This window comes from Ambystoma mexicanum, chromosome 1q (genome assembly GCF_040938575.1).
Source record: "Ambystoma mexicanum isolate Mex_15411 chromosome 1q, UKY_AmexF1_1, whole genome shotgun sequence".
In the NCBI taxonomy this organism is placed as follows: domain Eukaryota; kingdom Metazoa; phylum Chordata; class Amphibia; order Caudata; family Ambystomatidae; genus Ambystoma; species Ambystoma mexicanum.
The window spans coordinates 732,540,372-732,553,991 of NC_090922.1; positions in this window are offsets into that span (position 1 = coordinate 732,540,372).

Sequence of the window (13,620 nt, forward strand, 5' to 3'; positions counted from 1 at the left end):
AACTGCCTCTCAACAGGGTACCTGCCACTGAACCTCCATTACGTACTCAACAAGCATACAGTCATTTCTACCATCACCTACCATCAAATGCCACCTACAATGGTATGTGCTTTCAAAGTTTGCATTTAACCATAGCAGCCATTGTAATATCCAAACGGTTACTCTCTGCTTTCCTTTTGTCAATTTTACAACCTTTTCCACAATAACGCACCTCCTATGAAATTCATAAAATTCTCAGAAAAGGATCACTGAATGTACCCTACCAAACCAAACCAAGTGCATACATTGCATGCATTACAACTTATCGTGCACACTTCACAGAATGCAACATTGCTTAAAATACAAAAAAATGTATGTGTCCATTCCATTGACATCAGTACCATTCATGAATGTGGATAAATACATCAAACTACTGAAGTAATTGCTCCACTCATGTAGTAAGCCTATATCTTCAGAAAAGTTAATGGAATTACACACACAAAAACATTTTCCTTTCCAATTTCTACATATTTCCAAACCTTTTTCTCACCCTTCTCCAATTAGGACTAATCCATTTTCAAACTAAATAGTCCTACACCAACACACACACATGCTAAAGTGCATGTCATACAACACACTTACAAATAAACCGCTTACCCCCTTACCAAACATGCTGATGCTCCCAAGTCCCCATTCATATACAAAGCCATCCAATTACGCACACACACACACACACTAACTCTTCCTGCCAAGACATTCCCCTACACTTTTAAATAATGTATTCTCCAAATGCAATCACTATGCCATTAAGAAACATATTTTCTTACAATCTTCTTGTACAGTTGAAGTACCCACCTGTGTCCTGAAAGCCACTGGTGTGTCTACTTGAAAATACAACCTAGACTAACCCTACTGGCAACAACCAACAAAGTAAGTACAATACCATCATAGTGTTTTAAGTCTTACTGAGAGAGTGCAGTGATACACAATTCCATCAACCCACTGGTATTTGCTTCATTCTTACCCATTACACCTCTACAGTTCCTCACTTTGTATTATCATCTCGCCACAATTATACAAACCCCCAGCTAGCAATATTGCCAGTTACATACTGGCAAACTTGTAGTTTGGCGGTGCAGGAAAAATGGTGGTAAACAGAAACAGAATGATCTCAACTCTTTTCCCACATCGCTAAACTTGTAATGAGCCCCAATGTGTTTAACGGTATCAGCTGGGTATTTCATTACTACAAAGCACACGCATTTCCAAGGCAAGAGCAAAAAATGCAAATCAGGCCTACTCCTCTTTCAAATGCCTTGTCTGCAGGCTTGGTGTCTCTCCTGTTCTCTCTCTGACTCTGGCCAACTTCTACAGGCCCAAGGGCCAGGTCTCCCACTTCCTCTCAGAATGGGACGACCTCAACTCTTCTCTCCTGGCCTCCTCATCCAAGCTCCTCCTTCTCAGAGACTTCAATATTCACCTTAACACCTCTGATGCAACCTCTTGTCTATTCTGCAACCTCTGTGAATCTCTTTCCCTCTCCATTCTTCCCTCTGGTACGATACACTCAGCCGGACCCACCTTGGAATCTCACATCTCTTTGGACATCCCCATCTTCAACCCTCTTGTTACTCCTCTCTGCTGGCCTGATCATGCTCTCCAGTCCTTTCACCTGGACCTTCTGGATTGCCAGGCTAAGGCCCCCCCTGCACTGACAGACTCCTTCTCCTTCATTCAACCTATGTAGTGAATGTCAGTTGCCACTTTTGCCTCCAGCAATTGTCCTCCTACTCCTGCCATTAACTCTTAATCTGGCTTTGCCCTTGCTACCCTTCAACTTTCCATCTCCAACACTCTAGACATCCTTGCCCCTTTCATGAAGATCCACATTAAACATGCTGCAACGTGCAACTCCCGGTAGGTTTCTGACCTCGCCACTCTGAAATACAAGCCCAGAGCAGCTTAGTGGAAGGGGAAGGCTTCAATCACATCCACAGACAAAGTAGCCTGCTGCTTCCTCTGAAGGCATTCGAGACTCTCAATATGCCTATATCCAAGCCTGCATCTCTGTAGCACTAACAACATGGCTGGACTTTACAAAATCTGAAAGGAACTGCCACCCCCTGATGCAGTATCCACTTCTCCTCTGCCTTCCCTTGCCCAGATGTATTTCTCTGGCCCCTCACTTTATGTATAAAATTCAGGACATCACTTTCTTCTTCTTCTCACCCATGTCACTCACCTGCTCTCTGGCCTCCCTTGGCCCCCCTCTCCACTTCCCTCTTTTTCTCCCACAGCACCTGTTGAGGTTTCCAGACCAGTCAGCTCTATCAAAGACTCATCCAAACAGGTTCACCCTTGCACCTCCAGAACTATCAAGGACAACATTGAGTCGCTTACTCTACCATCGGCTGATATCTGCAATCACTTTGTTGCCACTGGATCCTTCCCCTCAAGCACTCCCTTGTTCATCCTCTCCTCAAAATGCCTTCAGCTGACCATTCCTGTCTGGCAAACTACCGCCCTATTTCCATTACCCCCTTCCTCTGCAAACTTTTGGAGAAGCTGGCCATCTCCAAGCTTATCAAACAAATTGAATCTTCTGGTTGTCGCCACAACCACCTGTCTGGTTTCTGAGCACCCAGAAGCACAAAAGTGCTCTCCTGAATACCACTGAAGACTTGTTCTCTAATCTTGATCCCAGCTCTACTTCCATTCACATCCTTCTTGACCTTTCCTCTGCCTTTGAAACAGACAATCATGCCACCTCCAATAAATCGGCTTTGTGATACCCTTGGCATCTTAGACCTGGCTCTGTATTGGCTGACCTCCTTCCTTTCAGACCGATTTCCCAGGTTCAACTTGGTCTTTTTTCTCTCCACCATCTATCTTTCCACCTGCTGTGTCCTTGATTGGCTTTTCAATATCTACTTGGCCCCTCTAGCCCATTTAATCTCCAACTTCTCTCCTAACTTCCAGTGTTATGCGGATTACACATAGCTCTTCTTCAAGCTTCTCTCCACTTCCTCCTTCTCTTCTTCTCTCATTCCTGACTGCCTTTCTGGTATCCAGGTTTGGTGCACTGCCAACGATCTCTGCTTAAATGCCTCTGTAGAAATATGGGCCTTCTGCATCCCATCAAGCTTTCTGGCATCTGTAAATTATGACACTGAGACAGGAACAAGGAAGAACGGACACCTGGGTGAAATACACAGTCATCTTTAATCTAGGTTCAAAAGACACACTGGAAGCACACAGAGAGAAGCTTTCTGCCTTCCTCCTTTTATAGGCCTTTTTGAATGATGCAATGATGCAAAATTACTCTCTTATTAGGGCATCTCCCGGATATTTCCTTTCAGTCAGAGAAAAGCACTCCCATATCGTTTGATTCGGTGGCTTGTCTTTTGCTCACCAAGCCCACATTAGATCATTCTTGGCAAACACTGGCTGACTGAGGCAAAGTCTGATAAGATTATTTTAGACCCAGTGGGACACAATTATGCATCCTTAACTCCTGCTAAAAAGCAAATCTTATCTGCTTCTCAAAGTCCTGCCAACATTATTAGGCAGCTCATACCATGGAAAACCGAATAGTCTAATTTGTTTGCTTGTCAAGTTATGAAGCTGATCTGTACTATTTGGTACCACTCTTGCCTTTATCTGATTTACCATCAATCATGTCTTCTTTTCCCTGCCAATTTTCTAAATATATAATCCCAGATGTGTTTATCTCATGGTGAACTGCTGCCAAAGAATATTTACTATCAGCATGAGTCAGGACTATAACACCAGTTCTCATGACGCCACTTTGTATTTTGGCATCCATTTTAAAACATATCTCAGTCAGTTTGACCTTGCTACCAAATGGTGAGTCAATATTTACTTTTAAGCATGTCTCATTTTCTATCCAGTTTCCAGAATATGTGTTTACATATTCATGATATGGGAGTAATACTGGAGACACTGTTCACTTCTGGAGTCATTCTGACCCCACAGAAATGTGTCACCCCACATGCATGTTTTACCTAAAAATAAAAACACTATATTTCTGATTTTTGCAATACTGAGATCATTGAGCTGTCTATCATGTTATCTGTGCTCAGATTGACGGGGAAGGGGGGCTGGTACCCGTAAACACCAGTAAGACAGACATCCTTCTTATTGGGTCCCTTGCTCCCTCTTTCTCTCCCACACTCTGGGCCCCCCTCCAATGGACACCTCCCCCTCACACTCTTGTTAGGCAGAAACCTCTTTGACTCCTCTCTCTCTTTCTCTCCTCACATCACAGACCTTGCCAAGAAGGTCCACTTTCCGTTTCACCTCCTCAGAGGCATTCTTCCTTTCCTCACCTATCCCTTGAAACTCAATGGCTCCAGAGCTCTGGTCCTCTCCAGGATGCACTACTGCTACAACCTCTTCCTTAATCTGCATAACTCTTTCTTTGCCCTCTGCATCTAATCCAGAACAGGAATGCAAGACTTAACCTTGGCCTCAAGCCCAGGGACTGCATCTCTCCAGCTGTAATATCTCTTTACTGACTCCCGGTTGATGCGAGGATCATGTTCAAGACCCTCTACATAATCCAAAATGCTTTCTAAGGTCTGAGACACCTCTACATCTGACTCTCACACCCTAAATACCCCCCTGCTAGGGCACTTTGGTCATCTAGTTCTAACTCGCTACAAATCAAATGCTTTTCCAAGCAGAGAGTGGGGAGTCGATCTCTCTTCTCCACAGGGGCCTCCCTCTGGAATGGCCTCCCTGTCCCTCTCAGACTTGAGCCGGATCTCCTTAAGTTCCAGAAGCTTCTCAAGACCTTCCTTTTCTTTTCTTCCTTCCTTCTCCCCACCCCTGCTAATGGCCCTGTATGCCTCTTAACTGGCTAGCTGTTTCCCTCAGAGTTTTACAGGGCTCCAAGACCCCGTAATTCAAGTCTACCCCTGTACCTGGTCTCCCCTGCCCCCCCACCTGCATGTTCCAAATGTCACAAGGCTTAGTAGGATTCATTTTGTTTTGTCCTCCCCTCTTTCCCCACCCCCTTATCTTGTTGTGCCTCGAAACCCTTGTGTATAGGCACATTATAAATACCCAATAATTAAATAAATAAATAAATAAATAAATAAGTAAAACACTGGAAACATCTTGAATATTTTAAAACAACATGTTTGCTTTCCTTGATTTCTATACAATAGGGATTCGATATAACCAAATGCTCAAGGGTAAAACATGACTGGTAGCTCATACATGCCATCTCCTGGTAATATTTTCAGATGAAAAACTCCTGCACACTAGCTGACTAATTGTAATCTATAGGGTTTACCATGGATGTCAAGGCCCGATATGATAACACTGTCAATGTATGTTCTTCCCTTGTAGATCGTGTTTGTGATACAGAACGCTCAGTTCTTCTGTCAGCAACAAGTTCGCATTAGTTTGCAAGCTTCCTTCGATACAGTGCCAATTTTAATTTTCCAGCGTTTTCAAATTAGAATGCATTTGAGATCACCGGGGAATCATGACTTTGTATCACAATCTCATGGGATAAGATTGCTTATTTAGTCATCCACAAAGTTTTTGAGACGTCCACTTGCCTAGGTTCAATTACATCTTAGATCTCTGAAATGCCTGATATGACATAAAAGTTATATTCTGCTGTTGAGTAGAGCAACACTAAAAGCTGTGTCAAAAAGCCATTTTGTCACATTTGTAGCCTGTGACTATTTTCTCAACCGCATTTTCAAGTCCCATGGGATGCATTAGCAAAAGACTTTTCTTTAAACATGATTGCAAAGTGTAGCACAGGGTGACACTTCAATTTAACGGAAAGGCTAAATATATTGCCTTTTGATTGCCTCATCATCTTTTCTGCGTGTTTAATAATGTGCGTTCCACAAGACAGCCTATTGACAAAATGTATCTTTAAATAACCATATATTTCGCAAATCAGAAGTGTAGTCCCACTACAAAAATGTCCTTATTTGTAGCATTTGTGCCGATCCAAAATCATTGTTATAGTTATCACACACAACCCTAACCTTATAAGACTGTTTGCTGTCTGTTATTATAATTGTTCTTTTATAACACTGATTAACACCAACTTATACCAAGGAGTGTTTTTTAAGTGTGTGATCGGGAAACGAACCTGCGTTGCACTGCATTGTGCTTCATTATAAGTATGCCAGTCTGTTGTTACCGAACCGCCATACTCCGAGTTCTGCGAGCGGGTGCCTTTCAGCCCAGCAGGTCTGACCTGGCAGGCGGAACAGAACCTGTTCACAGAACTTGACGGTAGCACCAGTACCATTCTTGAATGGTGCGGGTGCTACTGTCCTCCCCATTCCCATTAAGACCAATAGGACTCAAATGGGAATGGGGAGTCATTTTTTCCAGCGGGGCTGGAATTTCCAATGAGGAATTACCGGGGCTGTAATGACTCTGGCGGCAGCCGTGCCATTTTTACCAGCATGGCTACCGCCAGAGTCATAATGAGGCCCATTGTCTTGTTTCCAAGATCAAACACGTTGTCCCTGAGCTATCTTTCCTCCCCAACTGTAATGATTGTAATGCTTTAGTTCTCTACCAACATAACAAAAGGCCACATTCAAAGAGCCGTTAGCAAAGGTGATATTCAACCCTTACTCTCAAGAGTGTCAGTCAGATGACCTGGTCGATTAAACTTTACCAATAAAATGTGGTGCAGGTGAGGGCCGCAGAGCTATAGGTAAAGCAGCTTATATCACCACGAACTCTGCTCTAGCAACAACATTTACATTGACAGCACATGTCCACTTAGCATCACACCATTGAGGGATGAGAGGTGCAGTCACGTTCTCTTTAGGAATATCGACACTGGGAAACATCGACACTGGGAAACAGAAGCAGAGCAAGCGGAGGTCTATGCCAGCCATAAGTCTTGCATAGAGAGAAAGGGTGCATCATAAGTCCTCCTACATTTCATCTCACCACAACAGGTACCACACTTCCTCAAGAAAAATAAATATATTGCAGCTCTTTTGAACTGTACTCATTTGGAAAGAAGTGTCAGTGAAATTGGGAGTGCATTCTAGATCCTGGAAGCGCATATCGAGAAGGAAAGACTAACAAACCATTATCACCTGAACTTAAGAATTTTAACCAACATTGCTGAAACCGATCCCAAGGTACAGGAACAAGTGTGTGTTGGGGAATGTATCACACACATATTTCAGCTATACATCATGGACTGCCTTGTGTATAATTCACGGCATTTTAAACGTAATCTACTCTTTCATTGGGAGCTAGTGCAGCTGTTTCTGATCCAGGGAGATATGCTTGCTTAGTCAAAGTCCTAAAGGAATCCAGGTATAGCATTCAGGAGGCGCTGAAGTCGGCAAACCAAACTTCGTATTTAAGGATGCACAAATCACTTGAGTGTGTCAAGGACAACAAGACCAGTCCAATAGTCACTCGAACTGAGATTAGGAAATCAATGGAGAAATCGTCCTAAGTAATTGGATTGTAAAAACACCCGTATTAACTAATGCATTGCTGTGGGGGAGGGGCTAAACATGATCGAGGGCTTTTGCCCATCTCTATACACCAACAGTTAAATTGTTATGAGCCTACAACTGTTACACATTGGCTATGGCGCCAAAAAACCTCACGTCAAACAGCAGATCTTACTGCATTCTTTTCCCCTGTCCGCACCGACATAGCGGCGATGGAAGTTGCCATGGCGTTTGGGGTTAGCTTCCAAAACACGTAGAAAGCGTCACGTGACAGGTCAAGTGATTCCCTCAGTGACACGAATTCGGGGTCTCTGCTCCACACACAAACACGCATTCTTCCATTCGAAATCCTGTTGCTGACTCGGACACCTTATACATATTGCCTACGGATGTTCCTCTACCTGACTTGCTTTCCTGTTGCCGACGTGGACTAGACTTACGGACTGCCTTTGGCCACTCCCCTCAACTGTATTGTCTCTCAGTTCCACCGCGGACTACTGTCCTTGGATTATTCAGGTCTTACAACATTCTGTTTCCTCTGCCATCTAGAAATGAACGCATACTGCATTTAGGTTCAGTGCTGTTTCCTTATGAACAAACGCCCATTGACAGCTTCAAGCATACAGTAAGGTCTGGGAACTGTGAACACGTGTTATACTATTGATGTTTCCTTATACCAGGGATACATGTACATCACAACTTCATAGTACTTTTTACTCAGCCAACCTCCAGAGCCCAACCACTCCTCATTTTGTTACTCACTCTTCTCTGGACAATTAGGACTTCACAGTCACTGCTCCTACAAGTGACATCTTGAACGCCTTGCTGATTAAGTGCATCAATTCGGACCTAGTGCAACCCTTGTGCCATTCGTGTAAGATATTCTATACTAACCTACCTGTTTGTTATTTACCCATGCCGTTCTTTTCAATCCTTTGTCCTAATGACAGACCTCTGGAAAACCTTGCTCTGGTGAGCTGCAGTTCTCCTTAATTAGTATATCTCTATATTTAGATAGAAGTAGGAGGGTAATAAGTCTGCTCTGTCTTCTTAAGGTCTGGGCTCTGGGTTCCGATTCCTTCACTTAAAGTTCGACTGGGCATATCCTAGAACCCTTGTTTTGTTTAAATTTGTTTTGGTCATCCTGCTAATTTGTGCGTGTTTCGTTACAGCTTGGTGTAAGCGGTGCACGTGTTCCACGATTTTTGGTGTGAATCTCTCCTCTGATTGTTACCTCTTACCACAGAGGGGTGTATCATACGAAAGAGCTCCCTCAAGTTGAAGAGGCCTGGGTTCAAGCAGAATCCAGGTTGGATTTTGAGGGTTTCCTGCCCTACTGACCATACCTGATCAACCCAAGGCTCTTCTTCCTGAGACCCTGCCGGGAAGGCAGTGAGTAACAGAACAAGAAGCCTAAAGTGTGCCAACGGACACTGCTGCTGATGCTTTGGTGAAAATTGTGCAAATGTTCATTAGCCTCAGGGCTGATTTGACCACAGCACATAACTCCTTGAGGCAGCTTATTGATGCCCTACAATACAGGGTTGTTTCTCCTCCTCTTCTGGGAGCTGAAGCCTCTGGGGAAGTAGCCTCTGGTTCAGGGTTTCCAATACCACAACAAGCCCCCGCACCTGTGGTCAGGTCCACTCAATTTCCCATGGCTCCTCCGGAACAGTTCATGGGTAATCCTAAGAACTATAGGACATTTATCAATCAGTGCAAGTTGCATTTTTTGTATCGCCCGTCCTCCTTTACGAATTCCACAGCAAAGGCAATGTTTGTATTAGCGTATTTGGGGGTACTGCTGCGGCCTGGGCCAATCCGTTGCTGGAGAAGAACAGTCATGTCCTCTATGAATGCAATGCCCTTATTACTGCAATGAGTGGAGTTTTTGATACTCGATATACCACTCAAGCTACGGATCTGGAGGTCCTTAAGTTAAGGAAAGGCAATACATCATTATTGACCTATTTGGCTCGATTTAATCAGCTGGCGGCTAAGACCGCCTCTCCCTAGACAAAGAAGACCACTCTCTTTCATCGAGGGCTTTCTGATGAATTGAAGGACACATTGTCAACAGTCCCAGTGGTTCTCACAGGTTTTGGTGAATTCCTTGATTTGGTCTTACAGATTGATGCCCGTAGGGCAGAGAGACATGGAGACAAGAAACAACACCCTATTCTGTTGTCTCATGAGACTGTTGTTCCTTCTCTGCCTATCGCTGAACCCATACAAGTAGGGGCTGTTTGTGGGCCTTTGACCCCCGCCAAAAGAGAATACCGAATAACTCATAACTTATGTATGTATTGTGGGTCTGTGGATCACCTTTTATCCGGCTGTCCTAAGAAACCTAAAAGAAAGGCAGGAAATGCCAGATCCCGGCAATAGATAGAGTCCTTGCGTTGGTAGGTTTCTTTTTGGACTTGCCAGTTTATGCTCATTCAAAGCTGTTTCATCTTCCTGTGACTTTCACTGTTGCCTTGAAAGCGCCTTTTCCGGCTTCGGCTATCATAGACTCAGGGGTTGCAGGAAACTATATGGACCAACAGTTCGCTGCACCTGCAGCTGGAGCTTCACCTTCAGGAATTCCTACTATGCCTAAAGCTTGTCATGACACTGTCAATGTTGTAGATGGTTCCTCTTTTGTCTTGGGACTGGTCAGACAACAAACTGTCCCAATCATCATGTGTACTGCGGCAGGTCATACCGTGGTCCTCTCTTTTGATCTCATCAAAACCCCGGATTACAAAACTATTCTTGGGCTATCATGGCTTCAACCTCATAACTCAGTCATCGACTGGGCAATGGGTATGATCCAGTTTCCTTCTGTTACATGCAACAGCCAATGTATGCTTAGACACAGTGTTACCACAGGGACACCTTGCCAGGCTTTATCGGCCTCTGCTTCGCTGATTGCTGCTATTGATGGAGCATTACATACAGGCATTCTTTCTGCTTATGCAGAATTCTGTGATGTCTTTGATAAAGGCATAGCTGAAAAACTGCCTCCACACAGTGTCTATGATTGTCCAATAGACCTGGTACCTGGAGCTAAAATACCATCTGGAAGGGTGTACTCTCTAACACTCAAAGAAGACAGAATTCTTAAAGAATAGATAGACAAGGCATTGTCTATGGGGTTTCTCCATTCTTCTTAATCTCCCGCAGCCTTGCCGCTTTTCTTTGTCCCCAGAAAGAGGGCAATTTAAGAACCTGCATAGACTGCAGGGCCTTAAATGTGGTAACCGTAAAAAATCAATAACCGCTGCCTTTGATCTCTGTGCTACTCGATCAATTGGGGGCCTCCCAGATTTTCACCAAGGTGGAGCTCTAGGGTGTGTTTAATCTTGTACGTATTAATTAGGGAGACAAATGGAAAACTCTTCAAAACCTGCTTCAGACTATATGAGTGCCTGGAGATGCCATTTGGCCTCTGTAATGCCCCTTCCACTTTTCAGGTGTTTATGAACGATACATTTCACAACATCATGGATGAATTCATGGTTGTCTACTTGGATGACATACTCATTTACTCACCTAATTTGTCAGACCACATACATCATGTGAGAACCGTTTTGCAATGCCTGCGTGAGAATCACTTTTTTGTCAAAGCTAAAAAATGTGTTTTTCATACAACCGAAGTAGAATTCCTTGGCTATGACCTCACCAATCACGGTATATGTATGAGTAAATCCAAAGTTAAAACGGTCATGCATTGACCTATGCCTACATCAATAAAAACTCTGCAATCTTTCTTAGGCTTTGCCAATTTGTATGGGCATATCATCCATACTTTTTCTGGTATCTCTGCCCCGTTGATGGCCTTAACCAGTGCTAAACCCCCTTTTGTGTGGTCACCAGAGGCTCAAACAGTGTTCGATGCTGTGAAGGCCGCCTTTTCTTTGGCTCCTGTTTTGCAGCATCCAAATCGGATCTGCCTTTCTTTGTGGAGGCCTATACTTCTGGCTTTGCAGTGGGTGCCATATTGTCTCAGCCGTGTTTCCGTTTTGGGGAGATACATCCCATTGCCTTTCATTCCAGAAAATTATCCTTGTATGTAAGGAACTACACCATAACTAAAAGAGAGTTGTTGGCCATACAAGATGCTTTTGCTGAATGGAGACACCATTTACTGGGTGCAAAACATCTGGTCACTGTATACTCTGATCATAGCAGTCTCCTAATGTTTCACTCCCTGAAGTGTTTAACGGCACGACAGGCCCGTTGGCACCTTTTTTCTCCAAATTCCAGTTCACCATCACTTATCGTCCAGCAAAACTCAACACCCCTGCAGATGCATTGTCCCGTCTGCATGCGGATGGTCCCACGGTGAAATCTGAACAACCTTTTCTTCTTCCTAACCAGGTGGTCTGTGGGTGTTCTGTACAACCGTCCTTGCGTACGCTCATTGAAAAGTGGGTATCCTTACACCCTGAGGAGATATCCGATCTCAACACTGACATCATCCATGGATTGCCATACATACAAGGCAAAGTCTTAATGCCTCCCGGGCTTGCTCATGATCATGCTCTCAAATGGGCTCATGACTTCATTGTGGCAGCACATCCAGGACAGCAGAAGACTCTATAATCCCTAAGAAGGTGGTCATGGTGGTCATCCATGTCTCGGGATGTCGCTGGCTACATAGCAACTTGTACTGTCTGTGCACAAGTGAGAACTAAACCTATGGGTTTACTCAAACCGTTGTCTGTCCCATAAAAAACATGGCAAATGGTCTTGATGGACTTCGTTGTTGAGTTACCTGAGGTTGATGGCTTTAACACCATCTGTGTAGTCATAGAATATTTTACGAAGATGGCTTGTTGCCTATTCTGGCCTTCCGTTGGCTCCAGTTTTGGTATAGCTGTTCCTTGACAACATCTTTCAACGTTTCGGTCTGCCTTCTATTATAGTATTAGAACGTGGCACCCAATTCATGTTTTTGGAAAACCCTTACATCTTCCTTGTTGATCGACCACCGGTATTCGTCTGCTCATCACCCACAAATGGACAGACAGACTGAGAGGGTGAAAGCTACTATGAAACAATACATCAGGTGCCTGTGTCTGCAGTTCCAATGTACCTGGCTATCAGTGTTGCTTTCTTCTGAATTTGCCTATAATAATAATGTGCATTCGGCTACCGGTACGTCACCTTTCTATGCAATGTACAGGTTGAATCTGTGATCATTACCTTTGGAACATTTATTCCCGGTTGACAATCATGCGGCACTATCCAGCAGAAGGGATTTGGATCAGGTGCATTGTGATATCCGTTCGTATTTACTGCATGCACAAGCGCATGCAAAGAAATACGCTGATGCCCATGGAATCCCTTCTCCGGTTTATTCCGTGGGCATGAGAGTGTGGCTGTCCACACGTAATCTATGGATCCCGGGTAAACGATCCTTGCTTCCTCGTTTTGTGGGCCCTTATAGGATCACTTCATTGTTCAATCCGTTGGCAGTCAAACTCACACTGCCTGTTAAGTGGTGTGTTCACCCTGTGTTTCACATGTTATTGATCAAACCTTGAGTACGAAGTATCCTGTATTCTGGACTGTAAGTGTAGGAGAGGAACGCTATATTTCCTTGTTGATCGGAAAGGATTTGGTCTTGAAGACAGTACTTGGGAACCTGTTTCTCATATCCATGCTCCCGATCTCATATGTGCCCTTTTCTGCCTCCAGGGGGTTGCCCCTGTCTTTGGGGGCGGATGCTCTTACACATTCGCTACGGCGCCACAAGACTTGTGCAAAACAGAGGATCTTACTGCATTCTTTTCACCTGTCCGCACCGACATGGCGGCAATGGAAGTTGCCATGGTGTTTGAGTTTAGTTTCCAACACACCCAGTGACGCAAATTCAGGGTCTCCGTCCCACACACAAATCATAAATCGGTGCACACATTCTCAATGCTGCTTCTTGTTCTAGCTTTACTGAACCTTTATTGCCTTTTGCCCTGAAGTGTTACCATTCCTACGGACTTCATCCCTCGCAATCTTCTATTTGAAATCCTGTTGCCGACTCGGACACTTTATACATATTGCCTACAGATCTTCCTCTACCTGACTTGCTTTCCTATTGCCGATGCAGATTAGTCTTACGGACTGCCTTTGGCCACTCCCCTCAACTATGTTGTCTCTCAATTCCACT